The sequence below is a fragment of the Rattus norvegicus genome, chromosome 16 (assembly GCF_021556685.1).
Source record: "Rattus norvegicus strain SHRSP/BbbUtx chromosome 16, alternate assembly SHRSP_T2T, whole genome shotgun sequence".
In the NCBI taxonomy this organism is placed as follows: domain Eukaryota; kingdom Metazoa; phylum Chordata; class Mammalia; order Rodentia; family Muridae; genus Rattus; species Rattus norvegicus.
This window is the reverse complement of record NC_141549.1, coordinates 27,957,884-27,974,066: the sequence shown is the minus strand read 5'-3', so window position 1 is coordinate 27,974,066 and position 16,183 is coordinate 27,957,884. Positions and strand designations below refer to the sequence as shown.

At 39.5% G+C, this 16,183-nt stretch overlaps 1 protein-coding gene across 19 annotated transcripts in view; it reads right to left on the bottom strand.

Moving 5' to 3' along the window:
- Psd3 (pleckstrin and Sec7 domain containing 3) overlaps window positions 1-16,183 on the bottom strand; it is a 557,293-nt gene that overhangs the window by 153,747 nt on the left and 387,363 nt on the right.

Genomic DNA, 16,183 nt, shown 5'->3' with positions numbered 1-16,183 from the left:
TTGCTGCTGGCATTTGCCTCTGTATTTGCTGTATTCTGGCTGTGTCTCTCAGGAGCGATCTACATCCGGCTCCTGTCGGTCTGCACTTCTTTGCTTCATCCATCTTGTCTAATTGGGTGGCTGTATATGTATGGGCCACATGTGGGGCAGGCTCTGAATGGGTGTTCCTTCAGTCTCTGTTTTAATCTTTGCCTCTCTCTTCCCTGCCAAGGGTATTCTTGTTCCCCTTTTAAAGAAGGAATGAAGCATTCACATTTTGATCATCCGTCTTGAGTTTCATTTGTTCTAGGCATCTAGGGTAATTCAAGCATTTGGGCTAATAGCCACTTGTCAATGAGTGCATACCATGTATGTCTTTCTGTGATTGGGTTAGCTCACTTAGGATGATGTTTTCCAGTTCCAACCATTTGCCTACAAATTTCATAAAGTCGTTGTTTTTGATAGCTGAGTAATATTCCATTGTGTAGATGTACCACATTTTCTCTATCCATTCCTCTGTTGAAGGGCAGCTGGATTCTTTCCAGCTTCTGGCTATTATAAATAAGGCTGCAATGAACATAGTGGAGCACGTGTCTTTTTTATATGTTGGGGCATCTTTTGGGTATATGCCCAAGAGAGGTATAGCTGGATCCTCAGGCAGTTCAATGTCCAATTTTCTGAGGATCCTCCAGACTGATTTCCAGAATGGTTGTACCAGTTTGCAATCCCACCAACAATGGAGGAGTGTTCCTCTTTCTCCACATCCTCGCCAGCATCTGTTGTCCCCTGAGTTTTTGATTTTAGCCATTCTCACTGGTGTGAGGTGAAATCTCAGGGTTGTTTTGATTTGCATTTCCCTTATGACTAAAGATGTTGAACATTTCTTTAGGTGTTTCTCAGCCATTCGGCATTCCTCAGCTGTGAATTCTTTGTTTAGCTCTGAACCCCATTTTTTAATAGGGTTATTTGTTTCCCTGCGGTCTAACTTCTTGAGTTCTTTGTATATTTTGGATATAAGCCCTCTATCTGTTGTAGGATTGGTAAAGATCTTTTCCCAATCTGTTGGTTGCCGTTTTGTCCTAACCACAGTGTCCTTTGCCTTACAGAAGCTTTGCAGTTTTATGAGATCCCATTTGTCGATTCTTGATCTTAGAGCATAAGCCATTGGTGTTTTGTTCAGGAAATTTTTTCCAGTGCCTATGTGTTCCAGATGCTTCCCTAGTTTTTCTTCTATTAGTTTGAGTGTGTCTGGTTTGATGTGGAGGTCCTTGATCCACTTGGACTTAAGCTTTGTACAGGGTGATAAGCATGGATCGATCTGCATTCTTCTACATGTTGCCCTCCAGTTGAACCAGCACCATTTGCTGAAAATGCTATCTTTTTTCCATTGGATGGTTTTGGCTCCTTTGTCAAAAATCAAGTGACCATAGGTGTGTGGGTTCATTTCTGGGTCTTCAATTCTATTCCATTGGTCTATCTGTCTGTCTCTGTACCAATACCATGCAGTTTTTATCACTATTGCTCTGTAATACTGCTTGAGTTCAGGGATAGTGATTCCCCCTGAAGTCCTTTTATTGTTGAGGATAGTTTTAGCTGTCCTGGGTTTTTTGTTATTCCAGATGAATTTGCAAATTGTTCTGTCTAACTCTTTGAAGAATTGGATTGGTATTTTGATGGGGATTGCATTGAATCTGTAGATTGCTTTTGGTAAAATGGCCATTTTTACTATATTAATCCTGCCAATCCATGAGCATGGGAGATCTTTCCATCTTCTGAGGTCTTCTTCAATTTCCTTCTTCAGTGTCTTGAAGTTCTTATTGTACAGATCTTTTACTTGCTTGGTTAAAGTCACACCGAGGTACTTTATATTATTTGGGTCTATTATGAAGGGTGTCGTTTCCCTAATTTCTTTCTCGGCTTGTTTCTCTTTTGTATAGAGGAAGGCAACTGATTTATTTGAGTTAATTTTATACCCAGCCACTTTGCTGAAGTTGTTTATCAGCTTTAGTAGTTCTCTGGTGGAACTTTTGGGATCACTTAAATATACTATCATATCATCTGCAAATAGTGATATTTTGACTTCTTCTTTTCTGATCTGTATCCCCTTGACCTCCTTTTGTTGTCTGATTGCTCTGGCTAGAACTTCAAGAACTATATTGAATAAGTAGGGAGAGAGTGGGCAGCCTTGTCTAGTCCCTGATTTTAGTGGGATTGCTTCAAGTTTCTCTCCATTTAGTTTAATGTTAGCAACTGGTTTGCTGTATATGGCTTTTACTATGTTCAGGTATGGGCCTTGAATTCCTATTCTTTCCAGGACTTTTATCATGAAGGGGTGTTGAATTTTGTCAAATGCTTTCTCAGAGTCTAATGAAATGATCATGTGGTTTCGTTCTTTCAGTTTGTTTATATAATGGATCATGTTGATGGTTTTCCGTATATTAAACCATCCCTGCATGCCTGGGATGAAGCCTACTTGATCATGGTGGATGATTGTTTTGATGTTTACTAAGGTAAACGTGATTAGTAGCGTGTTCAGTGCAAGAGTAGCAGCCGTGCTCTGCTTCCCTAAGACTTACCATGCCACACAGTATGAATTCACACCCCTAAGAACCATTAGGAGACGGCGCAGGCATGAGCAAAACTGGAAACCATGAGAGAAGCAAATGGCAAATCAGGAAGTGCCCTAAGGCAGGAATAAAACAGGCTCCAGCTAAGAGCTAAGCCCTTAAGAGTAGGCACTGCTCTTGCAGAGGGCTTGAGATCAGTTTCCAGCACCCATGGCAGATGGCTCACAACTTCCTCTAATTCCAAAGCCCGGAGACTCTGCACCCTCTTCTGATGTCTACAGACACTGAATTCACAAGCAAGTACCCTACCCAGATATATACACACATAATTAAAAGCTCTGAGGTAGAAAAGAAGCGCAGTCCGAAAGCCTAGATAACATTTACAGAAATGAGGGAACTTTAGACTCCACCGGCCACTTACAAACTCCTGCAAACCCAAGGAGCCCCCGCTGCAGAGATCCAGCACAAGGAAAGGAATAAACGATGGAAGAGATAAAGGACTTATCTGAGAGCAAGAGAATTGTGTTAAAGGAAACAGCCTCGGGGATTTAATGGATGGCTCTGACTTCTGACAGCCCAAAAGCTGCTTTCAGAAGCACTCTGCTTTCTGTTCTGCCTGACAAACAACTTTCTAGAAAGTACCTCAGAGAGGTAGAGCTCACTCACCTCTGCCCAAGTAAAATTTTTGATGCAGAGCACATATAAAATCCCTCTTAGCTAAAGTGGAATCTGATTGACTATTTTATGAGCCGTCCTTTTAAAGATCTGAGGCTGAGTGTGGCTTGAACAAACTACGGAATCTGTACCTTGCCGCATGATTTAGAGAATGCTGGGGCAAAAGAAACCTCATTCTGCACTGCCAGGAGCAGGAGGGCCTGTGGACAGCAGCTTTGTACTGTGTACAACAGTCATGTGCTTTAAGGTAGCATTACACCTAAGGAGAACTATCAAACTATGCACTGCAGACTTTCATATGGAAAAAACCTCCAAGCCCATTAGGTTACCAAGCCTTTCAGCTGGGGCCCTACTTTAACATCCACACTAGTTTCTCTGTCTCCAACAGCAGGTTAAAGGGTTTATTACTACCAAGGTAACAAACACTTCTCTGAGGAACAACTTTAAGGAAGTCTGACTTGATTGCTTCACATGCTTTTGTTTCCAATACAAAAAAAAATCGCTCACAATTGTCATTTTATGAGGGCAGCAAAATTTATAGTTTTATATTTTGCTTTGCCAAAGCTTTTCAAGATAATATGTCTTACAAACTATTTTATGTCTTACAAACTAACAAGGATTAAGATAACTACCCTCTTTTATATTTGTAATGATAAAAAATTCATTAAATTTATATTTCAACAGAAATATTTTTTTAAAAAAATCACAAGATGCAAACCTATAAGCAATTGCGATAGTCCCTTTCAAAGCACGACATTAAGGGATAATTACTCCTATTAGCCTCATATCTAATGTGTAGACAATTCAGATGTGTACATAATAGCAATGGACTCTCAAAAAAACAAAAAAGAATAGGTTAGAAAGTTTTATAACTAAGTTAGACCACCTACTTTAGACAGAAATGAACAAGCTTTCTGTTGAATTGGATATAAATTAACCTTGGCACAAGTAGATTTCGTGAGCCTCTGAAGACAATTCCCCGTCAACAAAGTGTTTTAATGGAGTAATTGAGAAAGGGCACAGCAGAGGGAACAATACCTCTCTAGAGCTTGCTGACCATCCAGTCGAGCTGCAACTGCAAAGTCTCAGGTTAAAACATTAAGGTTGAGGAAGACATCATATTTGGCTTCCAGAAGCATGCATATACCTATGTTTGAACCTTGGCACAAACATATATATACACACAGACAAAAAATCTGTAGAAACAGTATATATAATTGAGTAACACACACACACAGATAAACATTAAGTTTAAGGAAATAAAGTTGTGTAATAAAATACCTGCAATTGTCTGTTTATAGAAATTAACAATGGATAAGAGTTGGCTCTAAATGGGAACAAAAATACAAATCATACACAGAATGATCAAAAGGAAAATGAAGTGTATGAATCTTAAGTCAATACAGAATTTTCCAATAAAATTAAAAGAAGAAGCCAGTCTCCACCAGAGCCTGCCTGCTGTCTGGCCACCCCCACAGTATTCTGCAGATGGCAGATGAGACCCAATGGCAGCAGTGCAGAGATGGCTCAGCTCATTTTAAATATACCTGATTACAGTGGGCCAAGTCAGAAAGAACAGTCATTAAAAAGATCACATAAAAAGATCACAATAAAAAGATCATATAACATAATAATGCTGACAGTATAATGGTTTTAGTTCTCTAATTCTACATGGTTCTTCCTCAAACCCCAGAATTTAAGGAAACCAAAAGTGAAATAAACCACAGACACAAATGTTCACACTGAAAGGGAATGTGGCATTGGCCACTGTGGCTATGGAGTTTAATAACAAGCACTCCAGCGATTTTCTGGAGGACGACTCCTTTGCAGTGGAGTTCTCTGCCATATCCCACTGAGAGCAAAAGCCTGTCAGCAGAAGCCTCAGTGAATCATGTCATTGCCATCTGTCTCCCAGGACACTCAACACTCTCACTTCTAGCTGCCAAAACAAGGTATATACAATTTTCTGTAGACTCTCTTCTCCTCCAGTCTTCTTCTAAGGGTCAATTATTTCTTAACAACATCTATCAAACTCTAAGGGAAGACGGGCCGCGTGGGGAATATCTGATTTAAGATTACTTTTCACACATTCCTGTAAGTGTCAATCCACCTGGATGGACAAGTGGTGCCCTAGTTACCTTGGGACAAGAACGCCGAGCCGCTTATAGCTTAGGACCACTGGCTACATTGTTTTCTGTAGCAGAGTCAGGACTACTTAGGAAGGAAGTCTGGCGTTTATTCGAAGGGCTCGCTTTATACACGAGGTCGGGCAACATGCTTTAGACCAAAGCTGGGTGTGGTCAGCTTAGGGAAGGGCTTAGTCTTTTTGATCTTCACTGAATATACAGATGTGCCCTACCTTTACCAAGAGCAAGAGGGAGACATTTAATTCATCAGAGTAGCTATGCACTAAATGGTTGCCTTGACAAAGATACATGGCACTTCTTCACCCAATGACATCCAGTCACAGAGAACCATAGTGTTTACTTAATGTGTTGATGTGCGCCATAATGCTGCAATTAACAGACAGCCTCTAAAAGCCTGCAGCGTAACCAGTGGCTGCACGCACACTGCTCCGACTGAGGAGACAATCACTATAAGTAGGTCACTAATAGTAACGCTGCGGAATTAAAAGTATGATGACTAACAACACATTTAAAAATGGAAGGCAATTTATTATTATAATTTCAAAACTACTGCAGACAGAGACCAATTTTTGAGTTTTTTAAAAAATAAAACAGTGTAAATTGCATCTCAACTACCCTTTCTCCAGATGCAGTATTGAACTTAAATGTCTATGAGATCAGTGGGTGGAAGATCAAAGAACATTTTAAAAATTTTAACTTTACTACCCACAAGGGTGTGGGAGTAATGTGTCAGTGGGACTAAAATGTATGTGACAGAGTCTTAGAGATTCCCCAGCCCCACAAGAGCAGGATGTTCCTGAAGCAGCAACCCTCTGTCTTTGCTTGGTCTGCTCTTCAGAGCTGACACATATAATAAATGAATTACATCAGAACCTAGAGATGCACGTGCTCTTATAATGTCCTGCTTTCATCCAAGTCAAAGCAACTGTGATCACAGACGGTACTCAGAGACTTCTCTTACCTACCTCTCCTGGCCTTGTGAAGGTTTCCAATTAGCTACATAACATATGATCCATGCTGGGAATAAATTTAGCTTTTAAACACCAGATAAAGTTCTCTCCATTCTCATTCTCATAGTCTGTCTCTCTCTCTCTCTCTCTCTCTCTCTCTCTCTCTCTCTCTCTCTCTCAAATATATCTAAATGTAATCCACAAAAATTGATGTCAATGTCGCTTCCAAAACTCTGAATTCACAGAGGAGAAGAAAAGTCATTATAGATAGGGCAGGAAAAAGAGACAATGGTCCTTCTAGACTCCGGGGGTATCTTTCTACAGACTCTGGCCAATCACTTTAGCCTTTCAGGAATAGTCAAGACTGTAAGGTCTGAACCTACTCCGTTGTGTTCACATAAACCATCACCCAGCCTGCTTCCTAATTACTGCTGTCTTCTAACCCTTATAAGCACCATTCCTCTGTGTTGTGCACATTACCTAGCTGTAAAGACTCTCCAAGTTCCCTCAGGACTCCCTTGCATAGCACACACTTACCAAATGCTCGTATGTTTTAGAACTAAGGGGCATTCATTAGTATGAGCTCATAATAGCCACCAATCACAGAATGCCAGAGTCCTGGGCTAGTTGCCTCATACACAGTACCAGCATGCTTTCCCCATTCCCATATAAAGATTGAGGGCATTCACCCCAACTCATATTTTAAGATTCTTGCCATCATAGTAATATGCAAATAGAAAAATAGGTGTTTAAGGCACCTATAAACTGCACCAACACAGTGATACTCATACCTCTCAAGAGTGACCTATAATATTTATTTCTTGGCTACTCATGAGCCTAGAAGCAAGAGAAAGATATATAAATTTGCACTGCATGGGTCCTATAGTATCTCTAAATGGATCAGATGTAATGATCAATAGTGCTATTGTTAGTATTCATCTTCATACAGAGCTAAGTGTGGTAAGTAATGCTTAGCATGAACTGAGTGTAGATTCTCCAAATGTCTCTGTACGTATACAGATGAAATTTGTCTTGCATTTTGTACTTGATTATTATCCGGTGCACTTTCCTCTTTTATACAAGCATTAAAAAGGATCCTCAGTAGCTATTTTAATGTAATCTAAATTAGTTCCAAAGGCATTTCTGTATGGAAATTGATTAAATGATCAGTACCAGTGGCACTGAGATATAGACAGGTAGGACACAGTCCTCTTTCTATTTGGAGAAAAAAGAACAAGAGCATTGCCCTGTGCAAGACCATCCCTCCTAAAGCTGCGCACACAGTAACTACTGCTGAGCTCCTGACGGCACTGTATTGCTTACAGAATAATGAAAAAGTTAAGTAGGACCACAGCAAATACAGGAGCCCTTTATACTCCCATCAAATTTAACCCCATAAGAACACATTAATATATTTGAAAAACAGGCTTTTTTTCTGACTTGATTATCTAGAGGGCATTAAACACACACACACACACACACACACACACACACACACACACACACACGTACATACTACTGTCACAGAAGAACCATTTGATTTACTGCAAACCTCTTCTCATGCTTGCTGAGGCAACAAACATTTTGATGAGCTAATTCTACATCTATATGGGACAGAATACATGTAGACGCTTCCTTTGGCCATGGCAAAGAAATGGCATTCTATCACAGTCAGATAAATACAAAACCTGTAAATTTACACAGAAATATCATACGGAAATGAATAGGGACACAGAACTATTATAAATAGAGAATAGGAGGAAAATTATGAACCCAGATTTGGGTTCTATAGATGGAGCTAAGGGTAGCAGAATGATATGTAATGGAAAGTCCAGGAGGAGTGTGAATATAAAGGGTTGTTTGTTACCAAGCCTAGAAACAGAAGGTAAATTAATCCAAAACAAAGTGGGTAAATCTTGAAATCAAACTACTATTCTATCTGGAGTTAGGAGTTAGGAGTAAATTTCACAATGTTTAATGTGAAAACTGCAATAACTGCTGAACACGATCCTATAAAACGATCGGAATGAATAAACAAACACATGAACAAAACAGAGAGAGTGGAAAAACTGATTTCACTAATTAGTCACCACAACAAAGTGCAGCCCTTGGGAGCTAGTCAGGACTACTGCGGGCTGTGGAGGTGCATGGTCTGAGCAAGTCAGCAGTTCAGGGAAAGAAAGAAGAATCAATCCTGGTGTGGGAACGCATGACACATGTCTGTAATTCTAGTTCTGTAGTCTGCAGGAAGATTACAAATTCAAGGATGGTATTCCATATGAAAATGAGAAAGCTGGGAAGGAAGGAAGGGAGGGAGGGAGACAGACTAAGTGTGGGAAAGTAAACCTGATCCTCCTATGTAGGGTGGCATTGAACAAATCTATTTTCCTAAGTCTTTTCTCCTATCCTGTCAGTGTTAATGGTGCTCTATCTACCAGAGTTCCAGGGCACAATACAACCTTTCCAAGCCATGATTAAGGCATGATGGCACGTCTTTAACCTCAGCATTCTCAAGACAGAGGCAGGCAGATGTCTAAGTTCAAGGCCGTCCTGGTTTACAAAGGAAGTTCCATGACAGCCAAGACCGTTACATAGAGAAACCCTGGCCTGAAAACAAAACAGAAGCAGCACCCTCCCCGCCCCCCCAAACAAGGACAAACACAACCCAGTACAATTCTACCCAGCCTTTCTGATCTGACTCCATACAATCCCCAGTAACTCTTCTCTTCCCTAGAAAGTCTTTCTCTTCTCTCTAGTCAGCTTTGGGAATAAAAGGTAAAAACAGAAATGGAAATGAAGTATAAAGCACATATACATAAGATTACAGCTAAAAGAAATTCTTATTTTAGGTTTCCTTGGTTGGGGTCACAAAGGGGTACAGGTCTCATTCTTCTAGAAAATGGGCTAACTTCTGCTTTCTAAACTCACTGGAGGCAATCAGCATAGAATTCTTTTCTACATTTTTCATACTTTCCAAAGACCCTTTTCCCCCACTTTTGAGGGTTTGGGGCACTTAGACTAAATAGTACTTTATTCTTTAATCCAGAGTACATGATGGCCAGGGAGAAGATGTAGGAGGACAAACAACCCCCAGAGAGGAAGTCTTAACATTAATCACATAAGATGGATGAACAACACATCCCAGGTGGTTCAGTGAGAGCAGTGCTAAGACTCCAAAGAAAACGCTGAGACACCAAGCAGCTCCCTGGGAAACAAGTTATGAAAGGGATGGGGGGTGGGGAGCAAAATTAGTGGCACCAATGCCAGTGACGCAAAGAAAAAGGAAAGAAATGCCAAGCTGTAGCCAGGCAATGCGACATAAAACCATCACTTCATGTCCCACCCACTTCGACACCCACTGAGAATGCTGTTCTTGGGCTTATTAAGAAAAGAAAAGAAAAAAGAAAAAGCAGCCTGCAGATCAATGCCAACCCATGCGCATATCTAATACAGACCCCTCAAAACACAGTTCACGCCACTCCAGACAGGTAGATGACAGAATAAGAAAGGGCTGTGCAGAGTCCCTTAGCATCCACCACTTCCCAAAGCACAGGACAGGACTCTGTGCCAAATGTGCTTAAAATCCTCTGAGTCACTGGACTCCGCTCCTCTGAGGCATTTGTTGCAGACCAGCCTACACCGATATCGATGGGCTAGTTAGATATTGCCAAGTAATAAGCAATCGGAGACATTTGGTTACTGGTCTTGCATAAAAACAACAGCTTAGAATTTAAAGTCTAAGAAATGTGTGGCTTTTTCTTCCTCATATAGAAAAAGAACTGCACGATTTTAAAATCTACTAAAATTCCTTGGCATTCTTTTATCTCAGTTTTGATTGTGTAAGACAATTACTATCCTTACATCATTCTATCAAGATATAGATAAAATATTTAAAATAAATTTACCCAGACCTAGGCCCAAACATCTACTCTTTCCCATGGATTCAACACATATAACAAAAGACTCCCAACATTCCTAGGCAATCCTATTTTGTCAACAAGTTGTAGACTAGAAAACAAATGCCACCACAGCAGATACCTCATCTACCCTGTGACATTATTACAGTCCCCAAAACCTTCAGAATGAGGTGAATGAATTCATGCAGAATGAATTTCTGCTTCATGGCTTGTCACCGTTCTTCTGGGCCCTATCAATTTATAGTTTTAGTTAGCCTAACTCAGATCGCCTATCATCTATCTAATTTTGAAAGATACACTACAGAGTGGGAGAGGGCTGAGGAGAAGGCAGAGTGGTCAAATACGTGCCTGGCAAACATGATGGCTACTTAAGCTCAGACCCCTCTAAGGCAAGTAAGTAGATAGACCAGCATATGTGTTATTCCAGTATGAGTCTACCAAGACACAGGACGTAGACACAGGAGAATTGTCAGACATAGGCCAGGCAGTATGGAGTATGGAGCAATTAACAACAAAAGAAACCCTGTCTCAAACAAACCAAGGACCAACGCCTTTGTCTGTCTTCTGAACTCTGCATACATGCCCATGACACACATATACCTGTGTGTGCATATGCACACATGCACATGCGTGCGCACACACACACACACACACACACACACACACACAAAGAGGAGGACTGAGGGTAAGAGTATGGGAAAAGAGAAAGAAAGAGGGAGAGAAAGGAAAGAGAGAGGGAAATATATACACATTTCATAATTATTTTTTTGTCTCAGTCATCTTTCTCCCTCTGCCTCCAACATAGGCCAAAGCTAGCTCTCATAACCCCTATTCTGACAGTCTTATTGAGTTGACCTCTTACCTTCACGATCTACATACCTAGTGCTGGCTAAGAGTCTTCTTTGTCTATGAGTGCCCTGCCCTTCCCCATCCTTGAGCTCTCTCCACCGTAAAATTATGCTGCTGAGGGAAATATTGCAGCTGACTCTGCAGTGCATCCTACCTGTGAGTCTGTCCTCCCCATTGCCCTTCCACCCAACTAATCTAATGTCCACACTTGTATTTAGCCCATTTTATACAACTCCATCCAATATAAAATAAATCCTATAAAATAAATTTATAATGTTCCATCTTCAGCACCTAGAAATATAACATGAGTAAAAATTCAAACATTAATTTTGGATGAATGAATAATTCTAAGAAAATGAGAGAAAAGAAGGGAGTTGGGATACAGTTTGTCAAACATCTGTCATGAAGGAACTTAGGATTCAGGATAAAGTTTCACGTTGGGACCCCACTCACACCGATTACCTCAGCTTGGAATTGCTATCATGTTTCTGTATCATATATTTCAGCTCTTACTCATTCCACAAATCCAAAAAGTAGCTAAGAGCCTCATGTGTGCCAAGCCGTGCATTAGCCCCTGGTGATACACTAATGAACACCCTGTCTCACCCCAAATTACTTCAAGATGAAGAGAGCTAAGTCTAGACTCAGTGTGGTCCTCTGGAGAACACAGCATTGTATTAAAGAAGTGTACAGTAAAAATAGGATTGAAAAATTACAGAAAAATAGCGGGGAAAGAAGATGAAGGGAGAGGGGTTTCTAAAAGAGTCTTAGACTTTCACAGCACTTCTAAGCAACTGTACACTTAGCTACTGTCTTACATAGCCACCTCCAAATGTGTCCGTCCTCTAAACACCCTGCACTAACTCTGAGCCATCAATGAAAAATCACTATGAAAGCTCTAAGTGTCCTTGTCAGGGAAGGAACTTCACACTCTGGTCTCTACCCTACTACACGAGAGAAGGAAATAAATCCCCAAGCTGAACCTTCCTACTGAGGAAGTTAATCATCCCATTTTTCATAGGAATGCTGCTACAGTGCATTAAACAATGTTTCACCTCAGTAAAGCTCCTGTTATTAATTGAATTTATTTTCTCCTTCACTGAAATAGCAGAGTACAAACTCCAGTGAGAACAGAAACTAGGAAGCATGTATCACAGAGTTAAAGCCTCTCCCCCCCCCATTTTATACAGGGCCATCACATGGTATATTCATGTCTAATTTTCTAAAGAAAGAAATGTATTTACTAAACTATTGTGTTCTCCTATTACAAATACTATGTGTTTTCCCCAATATAATACTTCTTACATACCAAATATTATTATGGAAAACTCTAAAGGATTATGCTCATTCTACAACCACACAACAAAATGAAGACAAGGCATGTGGTAGATGAAGGTACCATGGTATGATCAACTAAGACACCAATGCTCAGCTATTAATGTGTTAAGTCAATGTCTCTTTCTCCAGCTACCAACTGGCAAGTACTCTCTTATGCAACCAAAATAATTATCTAGCTTTGATCTCTGATATTGCACAGATAGCGTGTAACAACTTTGTAAAATAACATTATATATATGAAACTATTTGAAAAGAAAGACATCTTATAGCACTGTTACTTGTCTGATCTTTCACACATGCATTCAAGAACCACTTCCTGGTTACCTTCCATGGTCAGACACTGTGCTCCACAGAGTAATCACTATGATTTCTGGCCTCTACTCAACATGGATAGCAGCTATCTGAACAGGTGCTAATAACCAAGTACATTTCCAAATCTTCCCATGTCCAAATGGGGCCAATGTCCTGGGTTGAATATTTAGCAATCAATTTTTGAAAATTTAAAATACTAAAGACTCACAGGAGATATATTTTAAAAATGTAACAAACACATAAATAGCCTGAGTTCTAGGGTTAAAATAGGAACCAAAGAGTAGCTAGATTAAGATGAAAATTTTGAAAACTAGAATTTCCTCCAAAATACCATCCTTCTCTGTTCTCTTTTACTCCGGAAGAATAACCAACAACTATCTGGTTGGCATTAAGGCCACTTTACAAGATAGAACCCATGCCCAGCACTGCCCAGCTGGCCAAGAACCTGAGACTGGGTAGACAAACAAACAAACAAACAACCTAGATACCAAGACCCAACAAAATTAAAGCACATATGAATTCACAGGCTGTGGCAGCTCCTCAGGGCCTGCACGGGTTAAGCAAGATGGCTCAAGTACTGAGATGGGAAGTAGACACAGCCTCCATCCTTAACATAGAAGCTATCTCCAATTCACAACCACTTACAAAGAATTCGTTTTCACCAATGAAATACCACTGGGCGTACGAACCACACTTAAGGGCAACTGGAAACGGCCAACACAAAATGAACTCAATGGTATTATCAGAGATTTTTGTTTGTTTTGTTTTGGGTTTTTCTGTTTGTTTGTTTGTTTTTGGAGAGGGACTTAAAATGCTTTGTCTGGGAGACTATGGTTTCTAACTTTGTGTTAATGGATTTTCTTTGTGTGTGAAGTATGTGTCTTAGTGTCATGATGTGTTTCTTGTGCTTGTCTTGGTTCACTTTTGTTTGCTATTTTGTACTATTCTAGTTTGTTTTGTTTTATTTTGTATTAAAGTTAGGTTATTGTTGTTGTTGTTGTTGTTGTGTTATCATTAGATACCCGTTAGTTTTTGTTATTATTATATGTCTGATAGCTTTATAAAAATTACTTATTATTATTACTATTATAATATGCTTATCTGTTTCTTAATGAGGGGAACAAAGGAAAGGGTGTTTATCTGGGTGGGTGGGAAAGTAGAAGAAACTGTAAGGAAATGGGGGAGTAGAAACAATAATCAGAATATACTATATACTGAGAAATATATTCAGTTTAAAAATAGCATGTAAATAAGTAAACATACCATCGTGGGTGATATAAATTAAAATACACATCCCCCAAACACTTATCTAAGGACAAAGTTTAGATTAGTCTTACTGACAATAAGTTAGATTTAAAATAAAAATCCTGTATCTCAAAAAAGAGTAAAAAAAAGTAAAATTAAAAAAAGAAAGCAAGAAGAAAAGAAAAAATTACCCCTGGAATATATTATCCTTTCATTAACACCTCAAAACCATTCTTTTCCCAATATAACAGGCCATTTATCTCAACTATAAAGTATTAAAGTCATAATCGCAAAATAAGAAACACCATCAGGTGTGTGTATCAAGATCCACTCTGTTGAACTGAAAAGCAAGTCTAATCTTTGAACTCTTCTATCTTATCCATCCAATATTGAACTAGATCAAGAATAATATTAGTAATTCATTTAAATCAACTATTTTGGAGAATTTGAAGACTGGATTTGCAAGGCAGAAAGATAACAGAAAAAAAACAATTAATTTTTAAATATAAAAACAGTGACAACAAAATGAGAAAAATGCTACCCTGAGCTTTCAAAGGAAATTGCTTGTAGAAGCTGATGCAAGGACCTTAAAACCAGTATTCATTCTGCTCAGGAAATTAAAAGTTGTACTGTTAAAATGTTCCAGATCCTTCCAGAAGTTTTAAAATAAAACTAAATAACTACCTTCTTAGTTGCCCTGGGAACACTTATAATTTGAACAGGAGATATACGTTGCAAACTCCCCCTGGAACGTCTCAGCCTTGCTTTAAAATTTTATTTTCTCATGTATCTTTTTTTTTATTCTGTATCCGTTAAAAAAAATAGATGTATAATCTTATTCAAGAAGACTGAGAGGTGACTATAGAGGTGAAAGGAAAAGACTCTTTATGAATAAGTCTTTTTGTAATCAAGTGTTTTGTGGAGACAGAAGGATCATTTTTTCTTCCACAAAAAACTGCATGAAACCACTTGTTTCTCTGTCCTGTAGAGGAATGCCGAGTCACACATCTGCTCTGAATGGTAGAAAGGCCCACTCACCAGATGTGAGTCTCTCTCAGCGGTCCAAAGGACAAAGACTAACATTCCCAGAGACCTCTACTCATCTGTGAGTGCACAGATCTTTATTTAGAAGGCAGTTCCATACTATCTCCGTTTAGCAAAACCACAGTATTGGACTTGGTTTGGAGCCCATAAGCTACCCAGCAATACATTTTCTTGGCCAGATTTGCCATACCAGACATGGATTTCCTCCTGTAAAACAGAGAAAAGTTGTTGGTGATTCATGATACTCATGTCATACTCAAAACTGGACAGACTAGAGAGAGGAAGTATCCTTAGAGTATTCAACCATAAATGGAACACACATACACAGACAAAGATGGATGGATGGATGGATGGATGGATGGATGGATGGATGGATGGATGGATGGACAGGTGGATGGATGGATAGATGGATGGACGGATGGGCAGACAGGTAGATGAATGGGTAGGTGGATGGACAGATGGACAGATAGATGGAAAGACATACACAGAAACATTATCTAGCCTCCCCAGAAGGTTCACACGGCAAAAGAGGAAGTAGGAACAGGGCCTTCTGGGAATGACAGGACCTTTGCACTCAAGATTTCATAGTATTTGTAGCTGTGGTTGACTGTATGAGATGAAACCAATCAATATTCTATAATGAATTGGGATGTGCTTACAAGCCTCCACCCCTAGCTGGGGAGCTAGTGGTAGTTGCTAGCTGCTAGGGGAAGAAGAGTCAGTTTTTGTTAGGAGTTGGGTTCCTGGTAGGTTAACCACCAAGTGGATGTCCCCATGTATGTGAACTTATGAAAAGTACTAATGGGATTCAGTAGGTTCTACTAAAAATAAAGATAAATAAGAGATGAAAGACCTGGAGAGAGTTGGCGTGGGTAACAAAAAGTGTGGTGGATATAATAAAAACATTAATTTCTCAAAGAATAATTTAAAAATTTAACAAAAAAAGGATTGTCACTAACTGCACAGCAGCTACTGAAAATAAGTACCATAGTTAACACACTGCCCGTCCCATTCAGATCCCGCTGTAACATGGATAACAGAACAGCAGTAAACAGACGCGATAAGCAACTGATGATATGATGAGATTAAAGATATGATGGTTTGCAGGATATAAATCCTGTCTCAGTAATCCATTACAATCTCTACAAAATGAGCAACCA